This window comes from Phocoena sinus, chromosome 6 (assembly GCF_008692025.1).
Source record: "Phocoena sinus isolate mPhoSin1 chromosome 6, mPhoSin1.pri, whole genome shotgun sequence".
Classification (NCBI taxonomy): Eukaryota; Metazoa; Chordata; class Mammalia; order Artiodactyla; family Phocoenidae; genus Phocoena; species Phocoena sinus.
The window spans coordinates 9821052-9846237 of record NC_045768.1 but is presented as its reverse complement, the minus strand read 5'-3'; the positions used below and the strand labels follow the sequence as shown (position 1 = coordinate 9846237).

At 41.5% G+C, this 25186-nt stretch overlaps 1 protein-coding gene across 10 annotated transcripts in view; it reads right to left on the bottom strand.

Moving 5' to 3' along the window:
• The window catches only part of MAPKAP1 (MAPK associated protein 1), a 232163-nt gene extending 207533 nt beyond the window's left edge, over nucleotides 1-24630 (bottom strand). For 2 of the 10 annotated variants that reach the window (XM_032634564.1, XM_032634561.1), the window contains exon 1: nucleotides 24324-24587. The gene's annotated coding sequence lies outside the window, so the exon portion shown is untranslated. Of the gene's footprint in view, nucleotides 1-4192; nucleotides 4687-24323 lie in introns of all 10 variants that reach the window. The other 8 variants (XM_032634556.1, XM_032634555.1, XM_032634563.1 and 5 more) reach the window with 8 other exon arrangements.
• Nucleotides 24631-25186: the final 556 nt, after the last annotated feature.

Here is a 25186-nt window from a genome sequence, read left to right as displayed (position 1 = left end):
AAAACATGAATACCCTTTGGACAGCCCCACTTCTAGGATCTGCTCTAAGGAAATAACTGCAAAAATATTTATCTCAGGATTGTAATACTGAAGATCTGAAAGTAACCTAAATATCCATCAACACTGCATATGCCAGGACACATACATACAACGGAATACTACACAGTAATTAAAAATACTTGGTAAAGAATGGATAAACAAAATGTGGTAAACACATAACAATGGAAAGTTATTGAGCCTTAAAAAGTAAGAAAATTCTAAGACATGCTACAACATGGATGAACCGTAAGGACATTACGCTAAATGAAATAAGCTAGTCAGAAAAGGACAAATGCTTCATGACTCCACTTATATGAGGTACCTAGAGTAGTCAGATCCATAGAGACAGAAAGTAGAATAGTCTTTGCCAGGGGCTGGGGGGAGGGGAGAATTGGGAAGTAAGTGTTTAATAGGTATGTGTCAGTTTGGGAAGATGGAAAAGTTCTAGAGATGAATGGTATTAATGGCACATCAATGTGAATGTGCTTAATGCCACTGAATTGTATACTTAAAAATGGTTAGGGGGCTTCCCTGGTGGCACAGTGGTTGAGAGTCCGCCTGCCGATGCAGGGGATGCGGGTTCATGCCCCGGTCTGGGAAGATCCCACATGCCGCGGAGCGGCTGGGCCCGTGAGCCATGGCCACTGAGCCTGCGCGTCCGGAGCCTGTGCTCCGCAACGGAAGAGGCCACAACAGTGAGAGGCCCGCGTACCGCAAAAAAAAAAAAAAAAAAAAAAAAAAGGTTAAAATGGTAAATTTTATGTTGTACATACTTTACCACAATTTTTTAATGTCTGTTAAATGCCAGATTAAACAAATTTAAATAGGCTTTTTTCTTGCTGTTTAATTACAGCACTTCTCAAAGTTTTTAAACTACTAATGTATTATATATTGTGAATCTCGAAGAGGGGGTAATCTAGTAACGTAATATATTCCAAATTCCAAACTTATTTGATCCCTAAACATTTTTTCCTCTAGAAACACTAAAACATATCAATGTATAACTGAGTTTCACAGACATGGTTTAGAGATGCTGCTCTTCACTTTTACAAATGGCCTTGAATGCCTTCCCTGAACGTCACCAATTCTTGACTCTCCGAGACAGTCAATGCTTTTTAATATATACCATTAAGCTATCAGATAAACAATAATTAGATTGTTAGTAGATGTCCTACTTTTCAGATTTTCCCACTTTCTAACTCCAGGTTCCTCAAAGCATAAAGATTTGTTTTACTAAAAATGGAAGCAGGGATTTCCCTGGTAGTCCAGTGGTTGAGAATCTGCCTGCCAATGCAGGGACACAGGTTCAAGCCCTGGTGCGGGAAGATCCCACATGCCACAGAGCAACTAAGCCCGTGCGCCGCAACTACGAAGCCTGTGTGCTCTAGAGCCCGTGAGCCACAACTACTAAGCCCGCATGCCACAACTACTGAAGCCCGCATGCCTAGAGCCTATGCTCCACAGCAAAAGAAGCCCCCGCTCGCTGCAACTAGAGAAAGCTTGCACGCAGCGCAGCAACAAAGACCCAACACGGCCAGAAAAAAAAAAAAGGAAGCAAAAGGGACAACCACAGAGAGTGAGTGGGAGGATAGTAAGAGATGTCCCAAAATGACATGGCCATTTTTAATGTACTGGATGGTCTCCTTTCATACTTCACTCATTCATTCATTCAACAAATATTTATTAAGTTCCTACTGTATGCTAAGTGTGGTTCCAGGTGCAACTTGGATGCTATTACCACTTCACATAACCATTTGATTTGTGTTCACTAATGATCATGTAACCTACCTGTGGTAACTTGAAGCACGTCCTAACAGGGGAGTAAATTTTTAGTAGGCTTAAATGGGTATCAAGTCTTAATATAAGTATATTCTTAATAATAACTTTATATACATACACCCTCCAAACTTTATTTGCAATGTATTATAAAAAAAAACAAAAACAAAAGCATAAGGTACAAGACAGTAAAAAAGTAGATAGGCAAAGGGGAAGTAACTTAATATGAATCCATAAGCCAGTGCATGCCATGTACATTTTCTGCAGGTAGAATGGAGAATCCCAGAAGCAAAAAGCAATGATAATAACCTTAACTTATTATAAAAGCTAGACTTGTTGTTCCCTTTTTACATGGATTAATTCATATAATTCTCAAAATAACCCCGTAAGATGGTAACTATTTTTACCCCCATTTTATAGATGAAAAAACTGAGGCAAAGTAAGAAACCTGCCCAAACCCAGACAGCTAATAAGTAAATAGAACCAAGTAAATAGAACCAATAAACCCAAGAGCTTGGGATCTTAACCACTCTATAGCCTCTCAAAACAAAGAGGAACAAAAACTACAACAGCTATAATAAACATGATTTTTAAAAATCCTGTTGTTGAGTTCCAGAGCCTGAGAGAAATTTGTGGGTCCTTGTGAAAGATGTAAGACAGTAAATGTGTTATGCAGTAGACTAGACCCTTAGCCTTCCCTCCACTAATGCAACAGTGATTTGTACAACAGCAAGAAAGAAGCAGCACACTTAATAATTGTTCAAAACTAAAAATCATAAAATTTTACACATGAAATGAACTCCAGAGATCATCTACTTGTTGACCTGAAACCACAGAGAAGGGTTTACTTTAAATCCCCAGTTAGGTCTAAGTATCTTTCTGAAAATCCCTAGAAATTCATGCAACTTCAGCTACAAAGTCCATACCTAAAATATTGTCTCTTTAAATAACCCCACCAGAAGCAAATGCGCCCTCCTTATACTTCTTCACTCCCTAAGGACCTGAGATAGTAACGTGACTTCAAATGCTCAAGTCCAGCCAGTGGTTGTTCCTGGACTTTCAAAACACTACACACTCACTTCCCTCTGCCAGACAGACTTCAAGCTGCCCTCGCCTGCAATCTGTGAAAACTTGTCTGAATAAGCAACAGCCTGGGGCTTCTCAAAGGTCTGCAAACTCCCAATCAAAAATTACTGCTGCCCCATCAATGTGTCATATAAATGTTGGCATGTTAATTGTGTATTTATAAGATTGGTAATGGTTAGTTAATTTACCTGCCACACTATCATTGTACTTGAAATGATTTAAAGTCTGCTGAGGGAGTTAACAACATGTAACAGCAGATGCAAGATTTTTTTTTTTTAACCTTTCCACACTGTACCCCGACTTCATGCTATTAGCATTAGGCAAGTTGAACCTGATTCCTACACAAGATTCCTTAAGAATGTTATAGAAGCACTCACATTTATTTTGCACAACAAGAAATGATCACAAGTTAGAAAAACAAAGCCTTTTTATTATGTACATTTATAAAAACCAACAGACCCTGTTTTTTACTAAGATTTCAAAGTTCTTTGATCTAATTAAAGTTCAGAATTCATAACCCCTGGAGTTAGAAAATAAGTGAAATGACCATTAAAATAAAATGCACTTTATTGATTTTAAATCTCTTTTTCTAACTCTCTCCAATTTAACTCTAAATTAAATATTCATTTATTTTTTAGAAGAGTAAACTTGAGCCACTTTTTCCCCTCGGGGAATTAAAATCTTCTCCATGTGAATATGCCTAATTTAATTAAACAGTAAATAGTGAGACCTTATATCTGGAGAGCTTAATTTTTCCCTTCACATTTTTATTTCTATACTTTGACTAAAAGTACTTACTAGACCAAATTACAACAACAGAAAACAAATGCTTGTATCTTCTTTCGAATAATATGGAATTCATTCACTAAACATCATTGAGAACTAGGCACTGGGACTCCTACAAAAAGGTACATGAACACTGGCCTGCATCCTCCAGAGGCTTACAGGCTTCAGCAGATGAGCTATGTCGTGTACATACATAACAGTAATATAAGGCAATATACTACCCATCAAATAAGACACTAAGACAATATATTTTCCAAGAGACAAAAAAGTTACAGAAGGCTTTAGGAAGGAAGTAGGTGGCATTTAAGGATGGGCAGGCTTTCATTGGCAAAAACACAAGGAGGACAGTAACAGATGACAATTACTGAGCTTCTTACTATCAGCTGTACTTTTCATGTAACAACATATTTCATCCTTACTACCACCCCAGAAAGTAGGTATTACTATTACCCCCATTTTATAGATTATTAAAAAAATTAAGGCTTAAAGGCATTAAGTAACTTGCCCAAGGTCACTTGGTAGATTTTTGAGTCTTTGCAGCTCCTCCCATCACTGCGCTCACTTGTAATTTGCTGTGACCAACAGAATGTAGTTGAAGTAATGTGGGACTGCTGAATCTCGGTCTCAAGAGACTTTGCAGCTTCTGCTACAGCCTTCTTTGGATCATATGTGAATCATGGGAAGAAGCTCGGGATAAAAGACCAAATGCAGAGAGGCTCAGCCATCGATCATTCCAGCTACTGTGATGCCACCCCCCACCGTGAGTGACTGAGGCCATCTGGGACCAGCCAGACCCTCACCAATCTACCAGGAGACCAGGTCTCCTCTCCTATCAAATGTCTCCTGTGGACAGAGGGAAAGGGACCCTGGCCCTTGATTTTTCTTTCCTTGTACCACTAACCTCCACCTGAAATGTCTCTGAATCTTACCATCTGCCAAGATCCAGTTAAAGGGAGACTGGTACAGTACAGGGCCTCTCAAACTTGTCCACGGACACACCTGAAGGGCAGAGGAGAGTAACCATAAATCAAGGTAAGAGAGAACCCAGGGGGAGCCACGTAAAGCAACATGCTGTAAGAAATTTATTTTTAGAATTCATTCATATTTTGCATTCTATCCTATAACATACTGAACCTGTATTTGTTTTAATAGAAAAAAATATTTTACCTTTGAATATAGTCACTAAAACTGATAGTCCAGGAAGATGTGCCTTGCTTACTTTGTGGCTTCCAGGACCGACTGGCACATACTGAGATTCTCACAACCCCATTTTGAACAGCAAGGTCTACTGGAAAAACACAGACTTTGGTGTCAGAAATACCTGATTTTCTGAAGGTAAAATGGTCCTTTATCAATGGATAACTCAAGATCTAAATATTGCTCAAAATGTTTCCTATGACAAGTATGGAGAACAACCATAATAAATAATAACACCAAACTATATATAAAGTCCTAAGCACAACTTAGACTAAAATCAATATTATAAAGCAGTTATTACAAAACAATCAGTATTTCCAGCGTTTTGAAATACTTGTTTATTATTTGAAATTATTGTTATTAGCAATAGCTGTGAAACTTCAGATAACCTAACTACCCACCACCTCCACAACTCCAAAGCTGCCATCATTTCTGGCTGTTACAAGAAATCTGCCAGTTTGGTGCAATGTAGCCCTAAATTATTTTTCCAATGGGTATTGTCTCTCTGAGATAACAGATTTGATTGACACTTGTTATGATAAACAAATAATTTTAGGTTTTACTTTAAGATTCCAGGTAAAAATGTTTATAGTTTTACCTAAAGAAATGAATAATGCCAAAGAAACTAGACTGCTTCTCCATGTGAAATTACCAGTGTAAGAGCTGAAACCATAAGTAACACTCAACCGCTACCATTCATTGATTTCATTCGACAAATATTTATAAAGCACTTACGATGTGCCAGGCACCAGAGACACAATGCTGAGCAAAAAAATTTGAAAATACCTGGCTACTGCCTCCATGGAGCTAAAAGTACATAGAGCAGTCAACATTTTAATATGGCTCCAGAAATTCTTCTCTTGATATCCATGCCTCTGTGTTATTCCCTCGAGTGTGGGTGGAACCTGACTTGCTTCTAGCCAAGAGCATAGCAAAAGTGATGGAAGAGTCATTCCCTTGATGACTTTGTTACATAAGACTTCATCCTAAGCAACCCGGGAGAGAGATTTTAAGCCAGAGATTTTCCTGCCAGTATTGAAAAAGCAAACAGCCATGTTATGGAATTATAAGGCAAGAATCTGAGAGCAGCCTCTAGGAGATGAGAGTGTTCGCAGCCAACAGGTAACAAGGAAATGGGGACCTTAGGCTGGAGTCCACTGACACCTTAATTTCATCCCTTTGAAACCTTCAGCAGAAAACCCAGCTGAGGGAATTCACTGGCTGTCCAGAGGTTAGGACTCCACGCTTCCACTGCTGGGGGCCTGGCTTCAATCCCGTCAGGGAACTAAAATCCCACAAGCTGTGTGGTGCAGCCAAAGAAAAAAGAGAGAAAAAAAAAAAAAAAGAAAACCTAGCTGAAGCCATGACTCCTGACCCACTGAGAGATAATAAATTTGTGTTGTTTTAAGCCACTAAGTTTGCGGTAATTTGTTGGGCAACAGAAATGAAAATAGTGCAGGAAAACAGCCTAAGCCCCTTCACTTTCACATACATTTAGGACTCTTTACAACCCAGTTTCATTCATCTGCCCCTTCTCCCCAGAAGGCAACTCCCAAGAGTATTCTGAACACAATCTAGCCTTTGGTAATGAGACTTCCTTTGTGTGAGATGTACCTTTATCCTCCAATACAAACCTTCTTCTTCTAAGTCCAACTCAAATATTTCTTCCTCTGTGAACCCTTCTCCAATTCCCAGGGTCCAAACTGTTTTTTTTTTTAATATATAAATTAATTTATTTATTTTTGGCTGTGTTGGGTCTTTGTTGCTGTGTTGGGTCTTTGTTGCTGTGCGCAGGCTTTCTCTAGTTGTGACGAGCGGGAGCTACTCTTCATTGCACTGCGCGGGCTTCTCACTGCAGTGGCTTCTCTTGTTGTGGAGCATGGGCTCTAGGCGCACGGGCTTCAGTAGTTGTGGCGCTTGGGCTTAGTTGCTCCGTGACACGTGGGATCTTCCCGGACCAGAGCTTGAACCCGTGTCCCCTGCCTTGGCAGGTGGATTCTTAACCACTGTGCCACCAGGGAAGCCCCGCAAACTGTTTTTCTTTGTTTTGTTTTGTTTTTTTGCGGTAAGCGGGCCTCTCACTGTCGTGGCCTCTCCCGTTGCGGAGCACAAGCTCCGGACGCGCAGGCTCAGCGGCCATGGCTCACGGGCCTAGCCGCTCCGTGGCACGTGGGATCTTGACGGACTGGGGCACAAACCCATGTCCCCTGCATCGGCAGGCAGACTCTCACCCACTGTGCCACCAGGGAAGCCCCCGCAAACTGTTTTTCTTTGTTTTGTTTTGTTTTTTTGCGGTAAGCGGGCCTCTCACTGTCGTGGCCTCTCCCGTTGCGGAGCACAAGCTCCGGACGCGCAGGCTCAGCGGCCATGGCTCACGGGCCTAGCTGCTCCGTGGCATGTGGGATCTTGACGGACTGGGGCACGAACCCATGTCCCCTGCATCGGCAGGCAGACTCTCAACCACTGCGCCACCAGGGAAGCCCCCACAAACTGTTTTAAAAGCACTTTATTTCTACCTTTAATACAGTTAGTTGTATGAATATCGTGTTTAAGGAATTGACAATTTCAAATTTTTTAATGCCAAGGATGCTGCTAAACATCATACAATGCACAGGACAGCACCCACAACAAAGACTTATACCCCCCAAAATGTCAATGTCAATAATGCGGAGGTTGAGAAACCTTGCAGTGATGTGTTGTTTGAAGCCACTAAATCTGTGATAATTTCCAACCCCCGAATGGTTTCATTAATACCAAGATTAATACATACATATACAACTTTGCTACTAAAATCTATGCTCAAATCTTCGAAGGTGCTAAACAAAGTTCAATTCCTAGCATCTGTTTTCTGAAATTTTATCCTACCCTATGGAGAACCACAGCTCAAATTGCTACAATAAAGACAAGTTACATTCCTCCAAACTTATAACTTGATCTGAAGACTGTCACCTGGCCTCCTCCTACTCATTCTTCTAAATCCAGATCAATGGTCAATTCTCTCGGGAAACCTCCCTGATGAATCCCACAGACCAGGTTAGCTGCTCCCATGTGGTCCCACTGTACTGCACTTCATCACTACTTCTACCAAATAATTAATCCAGCACATTGCCTGTTAGTAATAGGTGCTAAGTGTTTGTTGAACTTATTCATTCAACAAATACTTGTTGAATGCCTCCTGTGTGCCAGGCACTATTCTAGATGCAGAGAGTACAGCAGAAAACAAAGCAGACAGAAAGTCCTGCCCTCATGGAGTTCACATTCTAATGAAGGAGACAAACAAAATAGAGAATTAAATTATACAATAAGTTAGAAATGCTATGGAGAAAAGTAGCACAGAAAAGAGAGCTAAGGCATGCTAGGTAGGTGGAGCCACAGCTGCAATTGTAAATAAAGCAGTCAAGGGATGCTTCACTGAGAAGGTGACATTTGAGAGTTAACCCTTGAAGATGAAAGAACAAGCCATATGGATTTCTGAGGGAAGCGTGTTGCCAAGCAGGGGGAGTATGCCTGGCACTAAGTATCAAGGAGCCCAGCAAAGAAGCAAGTAGTAGAGGATGAGGTCTGAAGAGTGGGGAAAAGTGAGTAGAGCCTTACAGGCAATTCTAAGCACTTTGCTTTAATTACAAGTAGAAAGGAGAATCACCGGAAGACTGTGAGCAGCAATATGATCTAACTCACATTTTAAAAAGTACCTCTCTGGGGACTTCCCCGGTGGCGCAGTAGTTAAGACTCCGAGCTCCCAATGCAGGGGGCCTGGGTTCAATCCCTGGTCGGGGTACTAGATCCCACATGCATGCCACAACTAAGTTTGCATGCCGCAAGTAAGGAGCCCTTGAGCCACAACTAAAGGAGCCCTCAAGCAGCAACTAAGGGGCCCACCTGCTGCAACTAAGACCCAGCGCAACCAAATAAATAAATATTTTTTTAAATAATAAAAAATAAAAGTATCTCTCTGGCTGCTTTGTTAAGGAATGAATCAATGAATGAATAAACAAAGAAACTAATCACACTTAAAAAAAATAATAATGACCATCTGTATGTTGGTTTTCTCTTCTAAACTCTCAACTCCTTAAGCACACTGTCTTAATCATCACTGTACTGCCAGTTTCTAGTAGAAAGTGGCTGGCATCCAGCAAGGGCTCAGTGTGCAATAAACAGACAAAACAAATCTTTCCTGTTCCCAAAGGGTGGCGCCATGATTTTCAAAAACAAAAAAGGGCCCTTATCCATGGTGCTGGTGCAGTAGATAGCTCTCCTGCTACAGTCTAAGATTTATTTTCCTTTTACTGTCTCCTCAATATTTGAAGTTTGCTTAACCAAGTAGAATATTTCAATAGTTATGTTTCCACTTACCTGGCTCTCAGGTTAACCACATCATCAATTGAGGGAAGCAACATAGTTTATTGCAAGCACCACTCAGGAAACCTGACTTCCAATTCCCTAATTACCAGGGACCTAATTACATGGCCTTGGACAAGTTACCTCTTTAAAACTCTTTAAACCTGTTTTACACATCAGTCCATTTTTTGCATCTGTTAAATGGGGAGGATGAACTATAAGAAGGGCCTTTTCAGCTCTCAAATTCTATTCCAATCACATGCGAGGTGGAGGAGGTGGAGGAGGTGGAGGAGGTGGAGGAGGTGGAGGAGGTGGAGGAGGTGGAGGAGGTGGATGTAATCACGTGTTCACCCAGGGTTCAAGTAAAAAGGTTTGCGTGTTTTGCTTCATACTGTTTTCCCTCAAAGGCCAGAAGAATTCCACTGCATGTTTTACTTATATCATGGCGCCGTGGTTCACACTCTAAGAACAGAGGTATGAGGAATTCCTTTTTTGACAAAGATTTTAATAGCATCAAGATTTTGGCAGCAAACCCTCTCAAAGGTAAACCACACTGACTGATTTGAGTGAGCACTATCATACCTTTGTCTAAGAAATGCTATTATGTATGGAAACTGGTTCCTAGAACTACAAGCATTGAAGTTAGTAAACACATCTGGAATTCCAGGTTACTGCCTGTAGCCTGCCTAGGGACTAGCTATGGGATGATTTCAAGTGAGTTAGGTGCCTCTGCTTCTGTTCCCTCAGCAGTGAAATATTCATAATCTATGTGCTACTTATCCATCTCATAGGGATACTTACAAAAAGTAAAAAAGCACTATTCAAATCCAAGATGCAATATTCTTGACTCTTCCTGCTCTAGCTACATTTTTTTGGAGGGAAAATAAGCTGTCAACTATCAAACTCATTTATTCAACTCCTAATGAAGGAAGGGCAGCATAAAATAATCTAAACAGGTATTTTATTCTAAACAGATAACCCCCAAACTATTTTTCTGTGACTGTGAAAGGTGCTTTGTACTTTCATTTGAATGGCACTTTCATAACCTCAATAAATGGTAACTGTTATTATTATTAACAAAACTGCACTAACTTTGCCAAGTATTTTTTATATCTTCTAGATTACCTTTTTAAAAAAAACTATTACCAGATGGATCAAACATGAGGATAGAGCAGCAGGACTGGCTTCATTCTGCCTGTAATGTTATACAGTTAGGGGGGCAGTGTTTCACAAAATACACTTTAAGTAGAATAATTAATTCTCTGATTCCAGAAGGTTGCTTATTTATTTACACATACATCACTTACAAAACTGTTACAGGTGGACTCTATTACTATTTATGTTTTACAAATCAGTAAACTGAGGCACGGACTTGCCCAAGGCCCCATAACTAGTGAGAGGTAGAGCCAAGATAAAACCTAGGCAGCCTGGCTCCACAACCCCTGCTCGGAACAGCTATTATATGCTGCCTCCAATTTCCAGGTTAAGTCCATTTCATCACACGTTGAATCCTCTTCTCTCACTAGTCTAGATATGGGTCGGACCTACCTGTTCATTCAAGAAATTCAAAAAGTGTGAATACATGCTGGGAATTAGGAGTATAGAGTAGCAAGTCATAGTCCCTATCCCCAAAAGGCTTACAGTCAAGCAAGAAGAAAAATACAAAAATGGCCACAATAAAGGATGAGAGCAATGCTGGAGGATTCTATATAACAAAGTTCCATGGAAACGCAAAGGAAAGCTATCTAAAGGAAACTGGATACTCAGACAAGGCTACACAGAGGTGACTAAGATCAAGGTAATGGAAGTGATCACTTCCAACTTAGTCACCTTAAGATAGGAGCAAGAGGGAGCAGGCAATTAAATAGTCTATAATGCTGGCTCCTTGTTCAATAATGTTTAAAATAAAATGTGCTCCCGATCTGTCCTATGAACTGCAGATTAACATCAGGCCATGCATAGGTTACTGCAGTAGCAGGGAGAAGATAACCAACCTTTGGAGTGGGGGAAGTGGAGGGAATCAGGAAGGTTGGGAAAAGGGACACAGGAGAAACTAAGAGCGTCAGACTGCCTAGGTTCAAATCTGGACTCAGCCACTCACTCACCATGGGACCTAGGGAAAGTAACAATTTTTGTGCCTCTGCTTCCTCATCTATAAATGGGAACAATTTTGGTGCCTATCTCATAGGATTATTGTGAGGACTGAAAGAAATCATATATGTTATGTGTGTATAAAAGCACCAGGCCCGGGGCTTCCCTGGTGGCGCAGTGGTTGAGAGTCCGCCTGCCGATGCAGGGGACAGGGGTTCGTGCCCCGGTCCGGGAAGATCCCGCATGCCGCGGAGCGGCTGGGCCCGTGAGCCATGGACGCTGAGCCTGCGCGTCCGGAGCCTGTGCTCCGCAACGGGAGAGGCCACAACAGTGAGAGGCCCGCGTACCAAAAAAAAAAAAAAAAAAAAAAATTAAAAAAAAAAAAAAAAAGCACCAGGCCCATGGTAAGCACTATACAAATGTTTACTATTATTGTTATTGCTACTATTCCCTGGTCTAAAATGAATCTTCAAAGATGAATCATTCATCCAGCTTTTTTCAAAGAGAAAAGGCACTAAAATAACATATAGCAGAACATGTAGTTAGCAACTAAAACTACCAGGAGTTCAAAGCTGCTGTTTAGGTTAGCATTTCAGAGAGACTGCTCTGGCAGCTGCACAGAAAATTAATCTGATGGACAAGACACAAGATTAGTTATGAAGCTGTGACTATAGCTCAGGGAAGAGATGATGAAATCCAAAGTAAGGCATTGAAAGATAGGCCTATGAACTTAAGAAATAGTTTAAAAAATATTTAGGAGATAAAATTGGTAGAACTTGGTGACTGAGTGGATGTGGAGGGTTAAGGAGAAGGCGAAAGTTTACGGCTTGTATGACAGCACCAACAAATGAAACTGAACTGAAAAGTAGGAACAGCTTAACAGGGAGAGGGGAAATGAGGAACTATGTTTCAGACACAATGAGCTTGAGATGTCTATGGATTACCGAAACAGAGATCCATCATGATACAAACCTAACAGCCCAGGAAAAAGGTTTGAGCAAATCTGGGACAACAACATATAACTGACACATGAAGGACAGGCAAACCTGAAGCCTAGGAGAAAGATCTGAGCAAATTTGGAAGACATTAACGTATAAACGACAGATGAAGCCATGGATGTGAATGAGCTTACCCAGGGAAAATATGCAAGGAAACGAGCAGTAACCTAGTGACAAAACCCAAGGAACAGTAAAACAGTCCTCTCAGTATATGCAGGTTCGGCATCCGCAGATTCAACCAACTGCAGATTGAATTTGGTTGGTTGGGTGAATGCACAGACGCAGAACCCAGGATATGGAAGGCCGACTGTACTATGCCATTTTACATGAGGGACTTGAGCATCTGTGAATTTTGGTATCCTCTGGGTCCTGGAACCAATACCCTGCAAATACAGGAGGATGACTGTAGTTAAAGGATGAGCCAAGGAAAAGAAACACCCCAAAATCTCCAAAAATCAACTCAACCTTGGCCTAGATTCTAAAGTTAGGATTTGTGCTGTGGAAATTCACAAATATCTAAGCAGTTACAGTCATCCCTCAGTAAACCTGGGGGATTGTTTCCAGGACCACCGCAGATACTAAAATCTGTGGATGCTCAAGTCCCATAGTTGGCCCTTCCTCCTCCGCATCCATGGTTCCACATCCACAGATCCAACCAATCACAGATCCTGTCGTACTGTATTTATTGAAAAAGAAATCCACATGTAAGTGGACTGGTGCAGTTCAAACCCATGTTGTTCAAAGGTCAACTGTACTTTCTTCACTGGCTTTTCCCTCTCCCTGCATGTCCTAGTAAGAAGTTCCAACTACTGGATTGTGGAGTCCTTGAGAAGAAAGGACTAGAAGCCTTATTTGGCTTCCCGTCACTAACGTCCAATATAAGGCCTGGTACACATATGCTTGTAGAGTGAATGTAGTTGAAGAGATAAAATTGGAGAATTTCCCATTCATCAAGACAAAAGGGCTCATGGAATGCCTAGGGTTGCTTCCAGCCCAGACCAGAGCAATAGAAAGCCTGAAGAAAGTGAAAGCAGAAAGGCGGCAGACCTTATACACTGCTGGAGAGAATGTAAAATGGTGCAGCCACCTGTGAAAACAATTTGTCAGTTCCTCAAACTGTTAAACAGAGTTACCTTATTACCCAGTAATCCACTCCAAGGTAATACACCCAATAGAATTGAAAACATATGCTCACACAAAAACTTGTACAAGAATGTCCGCAGCAGTATTATTCATAATAGCCAAAGAGTGGGAACAACCCAAACCTCCATCAACTGATGAACAGATAGGCAAAATGTGGTACTTCCATACAATGGGATATTATTCAGCAATAAAAAGAAAGTACTGGACTTCCCTGGTGGCACAGTGGTTAAGAACCCGCCTGCCAATGCAGGGGACATGGGTTCGAGCCCTGGTCCGGGAAGATCCCACGTGCCGCAGGGCAACTAAGCCCGTGCGCCACAACTACTGAGCCTGTGCTCTAGAGCCCGCGATCCACAACTACTGAGCCCTCGTGCCACAACTACTGAAGCCCGCACGCCTACCGTGCTCCGCAGCAAGAGAAGCCACCGCAATGAGAAGCCTGTGCACCACAACGAAGAGTAGCCCCCACTCACAGCAACTAGAGAAAGCCTGCGTGCAGCAGCAAAGACCCAACGCAGCCAAAAATAAATATATAAATAAATTTATTTAGAAAAAAAGAAATGAAGTACTGATATATGCTACAATATGGATGAACCCTGACAATATTATGCTGAGAAGCCAGACACAAAAAGCCATACATTGTGTTATTCCATTGATATAAAAGGTTCAGAATAGGCAAATCCATAGATACAGGAAGTAGATTAATGATTGCCAGTGGCTAGTGGAGGGAGAAATGAGGAGTGAGTGCTAATGGGTATGGGGTTTCTTTGGGGGTGATAAACCCTTAAAGTGTACACTTTTAAAAGGGTAAATGTTATGATACATGAGTTATATCTCAATTTTAAAAGGGGGTGGGGTAGAAACACAGAGAGGCTAGAATCCATGCTGCACCCTAGAATTTCTTCTAGTTCAGGTGATTCCAACACAAGGATACCAACAAATCACTTAATTGAACAGTACTGGTGACAGTAACCATAAAATTTTTTTAAACAATTTGTAACACAAGTTGATTACATCAAAGAGATGTCAAATTCCTCACCCAAGAATCAGAGATTTCAAGACTTTTCCCCTGGGGAAAGGAGGAGAACTTTCTATACATTAGTGACCTTGTGTGGAGGTAGCCGATCTACATTTCTAATTGGGGGAGAGTAAAGCCTAGTGCCAGAAAACACAACAGAACTTGTGACTTTGTTGAAGCAAGCACTCCTACACTGAGCAGCTTCTCCTACCAAAGCACCAGACACTGCTTTAATCCACCCCAGAGCTGGGCCTGGGAAGTCACAGAGTTTACACAATGCCTCTGCCAGCAACCTACTGAGCTACTGGTCCTTGGGGAGTAATTCTCCTCTTCATTTTGGAATAAAAAAAGGGAGGGGGACACAACAAGGAAGACAACATGGCATGACAGATAACATAAAGGCTTTGGAAAGCTGTGTGTGCTCCCAATTCTACCACCCAGTAGCTGAGAAAACTGGCAAAGTCACAATTCCTCTGGACCTCAGTAAGACATTATCTCATACCTCACAAAGCTGCTCTCACAAGGTAGGGCCCAACAGTGACACTCAAATATTAGTATTCTCCCCAATTCACCAAAAGGAAAACTAGTTGCTAGTACTGTATATTTGGGGGTCATATTGGAAAATAAGACTCATGGACCTCTTCTCTATGAGGTACTTAAACACATATTCTCATACCTAAAATTAGGAAACAAACAGAATGTCCAAATTTGAATCCTTGACTCCTTTCTGTGAAGCCTACTGCCATTCAATTGCCAATACTATGCATCTCTTCTCTCTCTAGATTTCATTCATTCTCTTTCTCTCCATTATCCAATCCCATCTTCTCTCACCTAGGCTATAGCAATTGCTTCCTAGCTTGTCTTAAGACCCTTCAATAACATCCCAAACTCTTTAATATAACTGAACTTGCTTCCTCTGCAGCCCCATCTTCCATTTATCCCCTTTGTTCTTTCTACTCTAGCCATTCTCAACTTTTAGTGTTCTTCCAGCCTTTACAACCGTTCTCTCCTTCCGCCTGGCTTAAACATCACTTTCTCCTTCACCCTTCAGATCCCAATTTAGACAGCACCTGCCTGGAAGGTTTGACCTTATCAAGTCTAGGGTAGGTACTCCTCCATACTCACCTTGACTCTCATTACTCTAACACTTCTCACACTAGGCTTTACTCCTCAAACTACACTGCACTTCCGTTACTAGACTGCAAATCCCACGAGCACTGGGTCCGTGCCTGTAGTTTTCATTGCTCGATTCCCAGACATATGACGAATGCCCAATATACATTCAGCTAATGCTGACTGAATAAGTGAATGACTACAGTTAAGCAAAAAACTTAACTGACTAAATAGAACATTTTGCATGTAATAGTTTCTTCATATAAAATATTTTTTTAATTTTGAAGAAAATTACAGACACAGCCAAATCCAATTTTTCATAACAACCATGGGGAAAAGGGCTTAAGCACACATGTACTTTCTATAACTTTAACCACTAATACTAAATATAATCAAAAGGAGGTAAACTACTACCCCAGGGGGAATGGTATTCCTAACATTGTTCAGTTTTAGGACTTAAATCTCCTTGACTGGAAAGAGTGGTAAAGGTATATATAATGCAAATTACAGACATTATTGTCAAATCTTGCACTGGAGTAAAAATAAGCCGAAATTTTTTTTTGCCAGCCCACTTCTCCCCCCACCAAAAAAGAATGTCCACATACTTGATAGAAACACCACTTAACTCCAAATAGCTCACCAAGTGAAGGTTACTGTGAAATACTTCAAATTCCATAAGCACTGAGGACTGCAAAGACTGTGGGAAGAGAATGTTCCAAGCACCAACTAATGATCAGAAGGTACAAATGAAATAAACCCTGATGCATGATGACTATCTAAGGAAGTCTAAACTGAAGACTGAATATATTTGCTCTGAAATCATTAACCAAGCTTCAGCTTCTGAAATACATTAAAAATACTTAACACATTTTATGTCTCAAGTACAAGTGACAGAGATTTATTATTAAAGATAACTAGTTTCCTTCGCCTAGTTTAGATATATATAAATCTCTATCACATTTCAGACTTCATTTTTGTATTTTGGATTTTTTAATACAAACAATTTCAATTCTTATCATGTGCTTGTTCCCTATGCTAATGAGAACACGTTATACCAACTCAGAATTTTTATTATCATTTTGGGGATGTGACCACCCTTTTTATTCTGTTCATATTTTAACTCAGCAACTTTAATCCTGCGATCAAAGCTTCATTAGCTTGTAAACAAACTGTTTCTCAGGTAAACTGAATTGCCCCACATCAGTATCTTAAGCAAATAAATAAGCACAAAAAAGGCAGAGATTATAAATTAGGGCAGACAAATCTGTATCTAGCCCCACGCCGGTAAAGAGCATTCTATCAATACAGTGAAATGCTAATCTCCTAATTAACAACCTAATTAGGTAATTATGGCTTTGCAGAGGGATGCCGAAATGAAATATGACAACATGGTCACCTCTTTATATGGCACCTGTGGGCCTTTTCAGCTGTCATTGCAAAGAGTGCAATATCAATTTGAACAGATGACAAAGTGCTGTCATTTTTCATTCTGATAATATACAGAATGCTTTGGACAGAAGCAGTTTACAAAATGAAACATCTTGCCTGGTATTTTCCTAATTTAAATATGCTCAAATACTTTGTTAAATTTTTGCATGCTTTTGCATATACGAGAATTACCACGCACACTTAAAAAAAAACCTAGACAACATGCTTAACGGTACAAGCTGAAACTACTGCAATTTCATTTAGGAAGTATATAATTAGAAAAGAGTAAAAGACACAATTCTTCATGACATTTTAATATTCATACATCCTGAATACTGCTATCACAAAAAGTAAAATTCAAACTTTGATCTTTTTTTCTTACAAAATTTTTCAAAAGTGAGAAATTCACACTTAAACTTTTCCATACCAAAAAAGCACTTACCAAGATACAAATATTCAACTCACAAAAAAGCTCTATATACCAATGACCAGCCTTACGAATAATAGGCATGTACTCTTTCTGAAAGAGCTGTCACAGGGCTACTCACTGACCCACTGGCCACTAAAGAGGTGATGGTAGCACTGGGACACTGGTACCACCTACACAAATATGACTCTTCTTTCAAGATATTTTTGAGGAGGAGAGGAGAACCTCAACATCATGTATGTCAAGATACAGGAAACCATATCCTAAGTGTAAAACAACTGAGGTTAAAACTAACTTGAAAATACAATCCTATTGGGTTAGCCAAAAAGTTCTTTCGGTTTTTAAGTAAAAATAAAAGATATTTTTCATTTTCACCAAGAATTTTATTGAATAACGTATTCACTGTTTTGTTTCACTACCTTCTGCCATTTTTCAGGCAACTGCATAATTCCATCTTCCCAAAACTTTTTATCTTTTTGAGCAAAGAACTGTTCCAGGTGCCTTTTACGGTCTTCCAGGGAACTGAAATTTTTTCCATTAAGAGGATTTTGTAAAGACCAAAGTAAATGGAAATCCAAAGGCGCAATGTCTGGTGAATATGGCAGATGAATAACTTCCCAGCCAAGCTGTAACAGTTTTTGCCTGGTCATCAAAGAAACATGCGGTCTTGCGTTATCCTGATGGAAGATTATGCGTTTTCTGTTGACTAATTCTGTATGCTTTCTGGCGAGTGCTGCTTCAGTTGGTCTAATTTGGAGCAGTACTTGTTGGAGTTAATCGTTTGGTTTTCCAGAAGGAGCTCATAAGAGAGGACTCGCTTTCAATGCCACCATATACACACATCACCTTCTTTGGATGAAGACCGGCTTTTGGTGTGGTTGGTGGGGGTTCATCTCGCTTGCCCCATGATCTCTTCCGTTCCACACTATTGTACAGTATCTACTTTTCATTGCCCATCACAATTTGTTTTAAAAATGGAATATTTTCATTACGTTTAAGTAGAAAATTGCATGTGGAAATATGGTCACGAAGGTTTTTTTCGCCTTAGGTGGAATCCAAACATTAAAGTGATGAACATAACCAAGCTGGTGCAAATGATTTTCAGCGCTTGATGTGGATATTTTGAGTATGTCGGCTACCTCCCGTGTGGTATAACGTTGATTGTTCTCAATGAATGTCTCAATTTGATCGTTATCAACTTCAAATGGTCTACCTGACAGTGGTGCATCGTCCAGCAAGAAATCTCCAGAATGAAACTTCGCAAACCACTTTTGACACGTTCGATCAGTCACAGCATCTTCTTCATACACTGCACAAATCTTTTTTTGCGTTTCAGTTGCATTTTCACCTTTATGAAATAATAAAGCATAATATGCCGAAAATGTTGCTTTTTATCTTCCATCTTCAATATTAAAATGGCTACACAAAAATTCACCAATTTTAAGTTTTTTTTTAAATGCACGCTGATATGATAGCTGTCACAATACAATCTAACAAAATTGTTTCAAATGAAGTTAGACAACTAAGTGCTACTACAGCCATCGTACAGAAAAACCAAATGAACTTTTTGGCCAACCCAATATAACATCAGATCACCGGTATTAGGGAAAACTTTTTGGTCAAAATGATGTGCACTAGCTCTACCCATATTTCTCACTTACAAGTTAATTAAAAGGATTTTTTATTGAAAAGTAATTTATGTTTATCAGAGAGTATTTTGGAAAACAGAAAAGAGCATAAAGACCTATAATCTAACCACCTGTTTTTTCTTTGTGTCTTTGACATTAATTGAGATCATACTTTAGTTTTATATCCTTCTTTCACTTCATATTATATGATGAGCATATTAAGTCACTAAAATTCTTCTAAAACATCTAAAATGCTTGTACAATAGTTCCATTCTATGGCTTTTCCATTTCTCTTACCTCTTTGTTGACTACTAAAGTTGTTTCTAATTTTTGCTATTATAAATACTTCCACAGTGAACACCTTTGAACATGAATATTTTTCTACATTTCTGATTATTTCTTTAACAAAGATTCTTGATTAAAAAAAAAAAAACAAACAAACCCTAGGGCTCCCCTGGTGGCGCAGTGGTTGAGAGTCCACCTGCCGATGCAGGGGACACGGGTTTGTGCCCGGGTCCGGGAAGATCCCACATGCCGCGGAGCGGCTGGGCCCGTGAGCCATGGCCACTGAGCCTGCGCGTCCGGAGCCTGTGCACCGCAAAGGGAGAAGCCACGACAGTGAGAGGCCCACGTACCGCAAAAAAAAAAAAGAAAGAAAAAGAGAGAAGCAGCATTTTAGATCTGAACTGTTCTCTACTGGAGTCTGCCAGTAATCAGTTGTGCAGCTTTAAGCATGTCAATTAGAATCAGAAAGCCTGGCATCCTGAAAAGACCTCACCAAGACTTCAATCGTGCTCCCTCATTATCATCCAGATGGCAAAAAAGATACAAAGATTTGTAAGTGACTTGACCAAAACCAGAAGGCTGTTAGTGGCATACCTGCATTCAGAATTCAAGTCCCTCTCAGTCTAGTGCACTTTATACTAAACTGTAATTCACTGGGCACCAATTTCTTCATCTCAAGAGGTTATGATTACCCGCCTTGTTCACTTCATGCACTGTAGAGAGTACCAAAGGAAACAAGAGATCTGGCAGCATTTAAAGTGCTAAGGGCACAAAAGTATTACAGGGTCACCATCACCTCATCCAAACCCCATCCCTCCAGAAATTCAGCCTGATCATACAATAAAAGCATTTACCCTGCCACTTCCCCAAAGATATCAGTATGAGTCAAATACAACACCCCCTCACTCTAGCAATTTACCAGATTTCTGATCAATAATCACAACAGGCATTGTACCTCCTGCTTTGAACAGTGGGTACCAAAATTTCAGTGAGCAGGTAGGTCAGAGTTCACAATCAGGCAGCCTAAGACTGTACACAGCCCACAAATGTGTTTTGGTCTACATCATTTTTTTAAGGGCAGTTTTTTAAACTAAATACATTAAAATCCAGATTTCCAGCATCTCTTGAAAACAATCGGAAGATCTAGAGATACTGGGTCCACTTCCTCACACGGCGACAAGCAACTGGAGCTGAGTAGTGACTGCTGCCTTCAGACTGACTGGTCATGGGGCCCTCCAGTTCACAAGATCTGTCCTACTCTTTATATTAAATCATGGGCATTTGAGTTGGAGACTCCTGAGGTAGAGTTCAAAAGAGAACTAAATTAATAAATATTTGGGGGCTTCCCTGGTGGCGCAGTGGTTGAGGGTCCGCCTGCTGATGCAGGGGATGCGGGTTCGTGCCCCGGTCTGGGAGGATCCCACATGCCGTGGAGCGGCTGGGCCCGTGAGCCATGGCCGCTGAGCCTGCGCGTCCTGAGCCTGTGCTCTGCGGCGGGAGGGGGCACAGCAGTGAGAGGCCCGCGTACCAAAAAAAAAAAAAAAAAAAAAAAAAAAAATATTTGTTTACTCTTTTGGCCAACTTTTTTTTTTTTTTTTTGCATTATCAACTCACTAGCTGTATGACTCTTGGGTAACACACTTAACCACTAAGGCTTAGGCTACTCGTGTTAAATTGGTAATACCCTAGCTCACAGAATCATAAAGACTGAAGGAAATAAGGTATACAGAAACATTTAACGATGACTGTAAGCACTCAATTACTTTAACACAAGCTAAAATGTGCTAACTTTTGAGTGAAAAACTTCAAACTCACAGAAAACACAAGGTCAGGGTACCTCCCATAAGAGAAAAAATGTAATGTGACAGAATTCTTTGTCATAATAATTTGGCATCTATTGCTGCGTCCTTAACAATAAGGCCTACATATCAAAATAACAGATTTACAGCAAATTCTCTCAGCTGAAGCACATATAATCTACTGAACTGCAATAGTTTCTAAAGTCTTCAGTTATGAGTCAATAAGCAAAACAAACACCCCACTTAAGTATATATATTTAACGGGACAGATGAGGTGATGAGTTCCTTGAGCGCAGAAGCCATGTTCATTCCTCATTATTCCTACTGCCCAGCATGGTGATGGGCACGTTGAAGCTAGGGCTCAAGGGCTAGCTCCTCTCCGAAGCCACCCACATCACAAAGACATAACATGGCGTAGTACCGAAGAGTGGAGTTACCAAAGTCTGGCAGATAATCCCCTCTACTCTCAGCTCCAACAACTGCATAAACTAAAGGAATTCATTTAACCTCTGTGCTCTAGTTTCCTCATCTGTAAAATCAGAATGCTAATAACACCATCCTGTAGAGGAATGAACGAGAATGCATTTAACACAATGCTGGCACACAGTAAGTGCTCATTAGCTACCGTTATCAGTGTTTCCTCCTTTGTGCCCCACAGTACCCTGTGGGCACTACTATCTTAGTATCTACTATGGTTCACCTGCACAAACATGTCTGCCCCACGGGAGTGTCGACAACCTCAGGGTGGGGACCTGGTTATACTCCTTTTTGTATCCCTGGGTCTAACATTTTCCCTAGCACAGCTGAATGAATCATAGATCTTCAAGGTATTTATTAACAGGAAAGGTTATAAGCAGAAACGGGAAGTGACCTCTCTTGCCCAACACACAAGCCCTGACTCTGACCCCCTCCTGACCCTCCAACTTTACTTCCCAGTATTCCCACTGAAAGAAGCAATGGTTTGATTTATTCAGGCTGGTCTACTCACTACTCTAAAACCATGCCACAGGCATTGCATCTTTGCATCTTACAGCTATTTTCAGGGGAACCTTGCCACAAATCAGGCCCTTTACCCACATTAGCTCACAACACTTCATGAAGTCTCTATCATCCCCCATCTCAAACTATACCTGAAGGAAATGATACTTAGAATTAAGAAACTTGCCAAAGGTCACATATCTAGTAAGAGGAAGGATCAAGAATTGAAGCCAGCATCCATGGTTGTTTTCTACAGAATGTCTGGTCCACTCATTCAACGTTGAGCTGACCCACCTACCACCTTCTTACCTTGGAAGATTAAGGTCTTCTCTACATTTAAAGGACTATCTGACATTCATATTGACATTGATATTTTTTCTCTTGTATACCTGTCTCAATATGTATTTGCATACAGAGAGTTATGGTGTGAGAAAAGAAAAACACATAATGGAAAAGGCACAGATGTAGGCATAAGACAGACCTGGGTTTGAATCCTGGCTGTCTCATACCAGATGTGTAATTTATCCTGAGCCTTCCTAATCTGTGAATTGAGGTTAAAATGATTAAACAAGAGAAACCTAATATAATCTCCAGTATAGTAAATAACAAAGCTTAGTTAACCCCACATTATGAAACATTACCTGGACATAGTACACTCCTCAAAAGTGAATAACGCCCCCTCTTCTGTGCTACCACTGGATCACAGAAAGAACTCTCCCACAGTGTACATACCATTCTGTGTTCGAATTATTTCCTTATCTCACTCACTAAATTGAGCAGACAAGAACTGAGTCTTATTTATCTCTACATTGTCTAGCATGGTACCTGGTATATATCCATACTCAGTAGATGTTTGCTAAGTGAAATAATTGTAGATATAATAATGAGTGTTTATAGGATTCTAGAAAAGAAATCATTTCCAGCTGAGGTTGCCCTGAACTGGTTGAGGGAAGGCCAATTTCAGCTGGGCCGTGGTAACATCTCAATAGGTGGGAACAGAAAAGGAGAAATCTAGGCAGAGAGAAAGTCCTACAAAAAAAACAATGAACAAAGTAAACAACAAAGGCATCTAGGTCCTACTTAGCCAGAGTAAAGGATCAGGGTAGGGGGCCTTTCGAAGCGTAGCTGGAAAGTTAGCCAGGAGCCAGGAGGTGTAGAGGAATGTGAGTACACTCAGGCATCACAGGAGATGAAGGAAGGTATGAACACAAAGCTGAATGGGAAAGGGGCCGCCTGCATGCCTCACAGGCCCCAGCAACCTTGCAAATGTGTAAACTGAAAAAGATAAAACAAATATCAATACTTCATCAACAACTCTTTCAGCGTTTACTGAGCATCTTGTGCGAGCTCACAGAATATGAAGAATAAAACATGGTGCCTTCTTTTCTGCTGTTTTAAATTAGGAATCCACCCCTTCTGCTTGTCAAAATATTGATAGAATGAGAACGTTGACTTTGCTTTAACCGATGTTTGTAAACACCTGTCTCCATTTGACTGTTCACGCATGGGGAAGTTTTGAACTTTGCTGGTTTTGGTTTATAACATGATGCTTTTGCACAGTGCCAGGTATTGGGAGAGGCTTCAAAAATCACTTCATTCGGAATGAAGATTGAGCCAATCTCTGAGTCAACTTTTGGGTCTCCGGTTAAAGTAATGCTCTTGCTTAAACTAAAATGATTTTTTTTTCCCCCAGCCTTAAACATATCTGGAAGACTCTATGCCACTCCCATAAACAAAAGGCTGAATCAAAGTTCCAGCAGCAGTCTGGCTAGAAAAAAACAGTTCTGCGAGGCTGTTTACCCCTTTGGGGCAATGGAGCTAAGGGGAGCTGGGAAACAGGGACTGCACAGACAATGCTTTAAAAACTTGATTTTCTCGTTATGAAGATTAAGACACCTAGATGTTGCCGAGGTACAGCCAGAAACTGCCAGAGTCAACAGTACCCTCCCCAAACCCCAATTCTACCAAGTCCACTAGTTTCTACTCCCCCAAATCACACACCCAGCTGTCAGGCTCATAGCAGCCTCCACGAAAGGGCCAGAAAACGGATGCTCAAGGGAGACCAGAGCAAGGGCCAGACAGGCTGCCCGCTGGGCAGCGCCGAGCGCGGGGGAGTGAGGAAGGCCGCCAGGCTCCTCGGGTGGGCTGGCGGGGGTAGCGAGCGAAGGAGCTAGAGGCTGGGGCAACCTTTACCTGAAGCTGCTGCCACACTACGGGCCGGGTCGGCCCTGGGACACGTTCCTGAGGGGATGGCTCGGCTCCCCCGCGCCTCCCGGCCCCTGCCTGAGCTCCGCACTCTCGGAATCCTCGGGGACTGGCGCTCCTCCCGGCCGGCTCAGCTGCCGCTTTCCGGGCTCGCCTTCATGCCCCTGCCGCTCACCGCCGCTCGCCAGCTGAGCATCAGCCCTGTTGGCCCCGAGCCGCGCCACGACCCGGAACCGCACTCCGCGCACCGGAAGTCCCTGACCGGGAAGAAGCCGTTGGCTGGGGACGTAGCGCGCAAGCCCCAGAGCCAAGAGCAAGGAGGGAAGCCCTCACGGGGGGCGGGGCCGAACGGGAGGCCGTGCGCGTGCGCACCACTTCCCCGCCTCCGGCCAAGGCCTGGGTGGGAGATGAGCTGGGAGTCTGGCAATGTACATTGACTTCCGGGTTTGGGTTGGGTAGAAATCAGCGTCAGCCTTCTCCTTCGAATTTCCTCCTCTCTCTCCCTGCTTTCACGGAAAAAAGCCCTTGGTTCCTCCAGAAATGAGTGATGAGGAGGACCTGGGTTTAAATACCAACTCTAACCTGCTGTGTATCCTAGGACAAGACACCTCCCTTCTCTGACCCATCCATACAGTGGTTCCAATTTTAAGTATTGCTGTGAGAATCGAATGGGATGATGCTCTAAAAACACTCAGCACAGTGCCAGACACTTAATAAATTTAGTAAATGTTAGTCATTCTTATCTGTAAAATGGAGATAATTATCTTCCCAGAACTGCAGGGAGCTTTCCATGAGATATGTGGACCCGACGCAAACAGGAGCTCATTGTTGGTGATCTCTCTCCCTCTCTC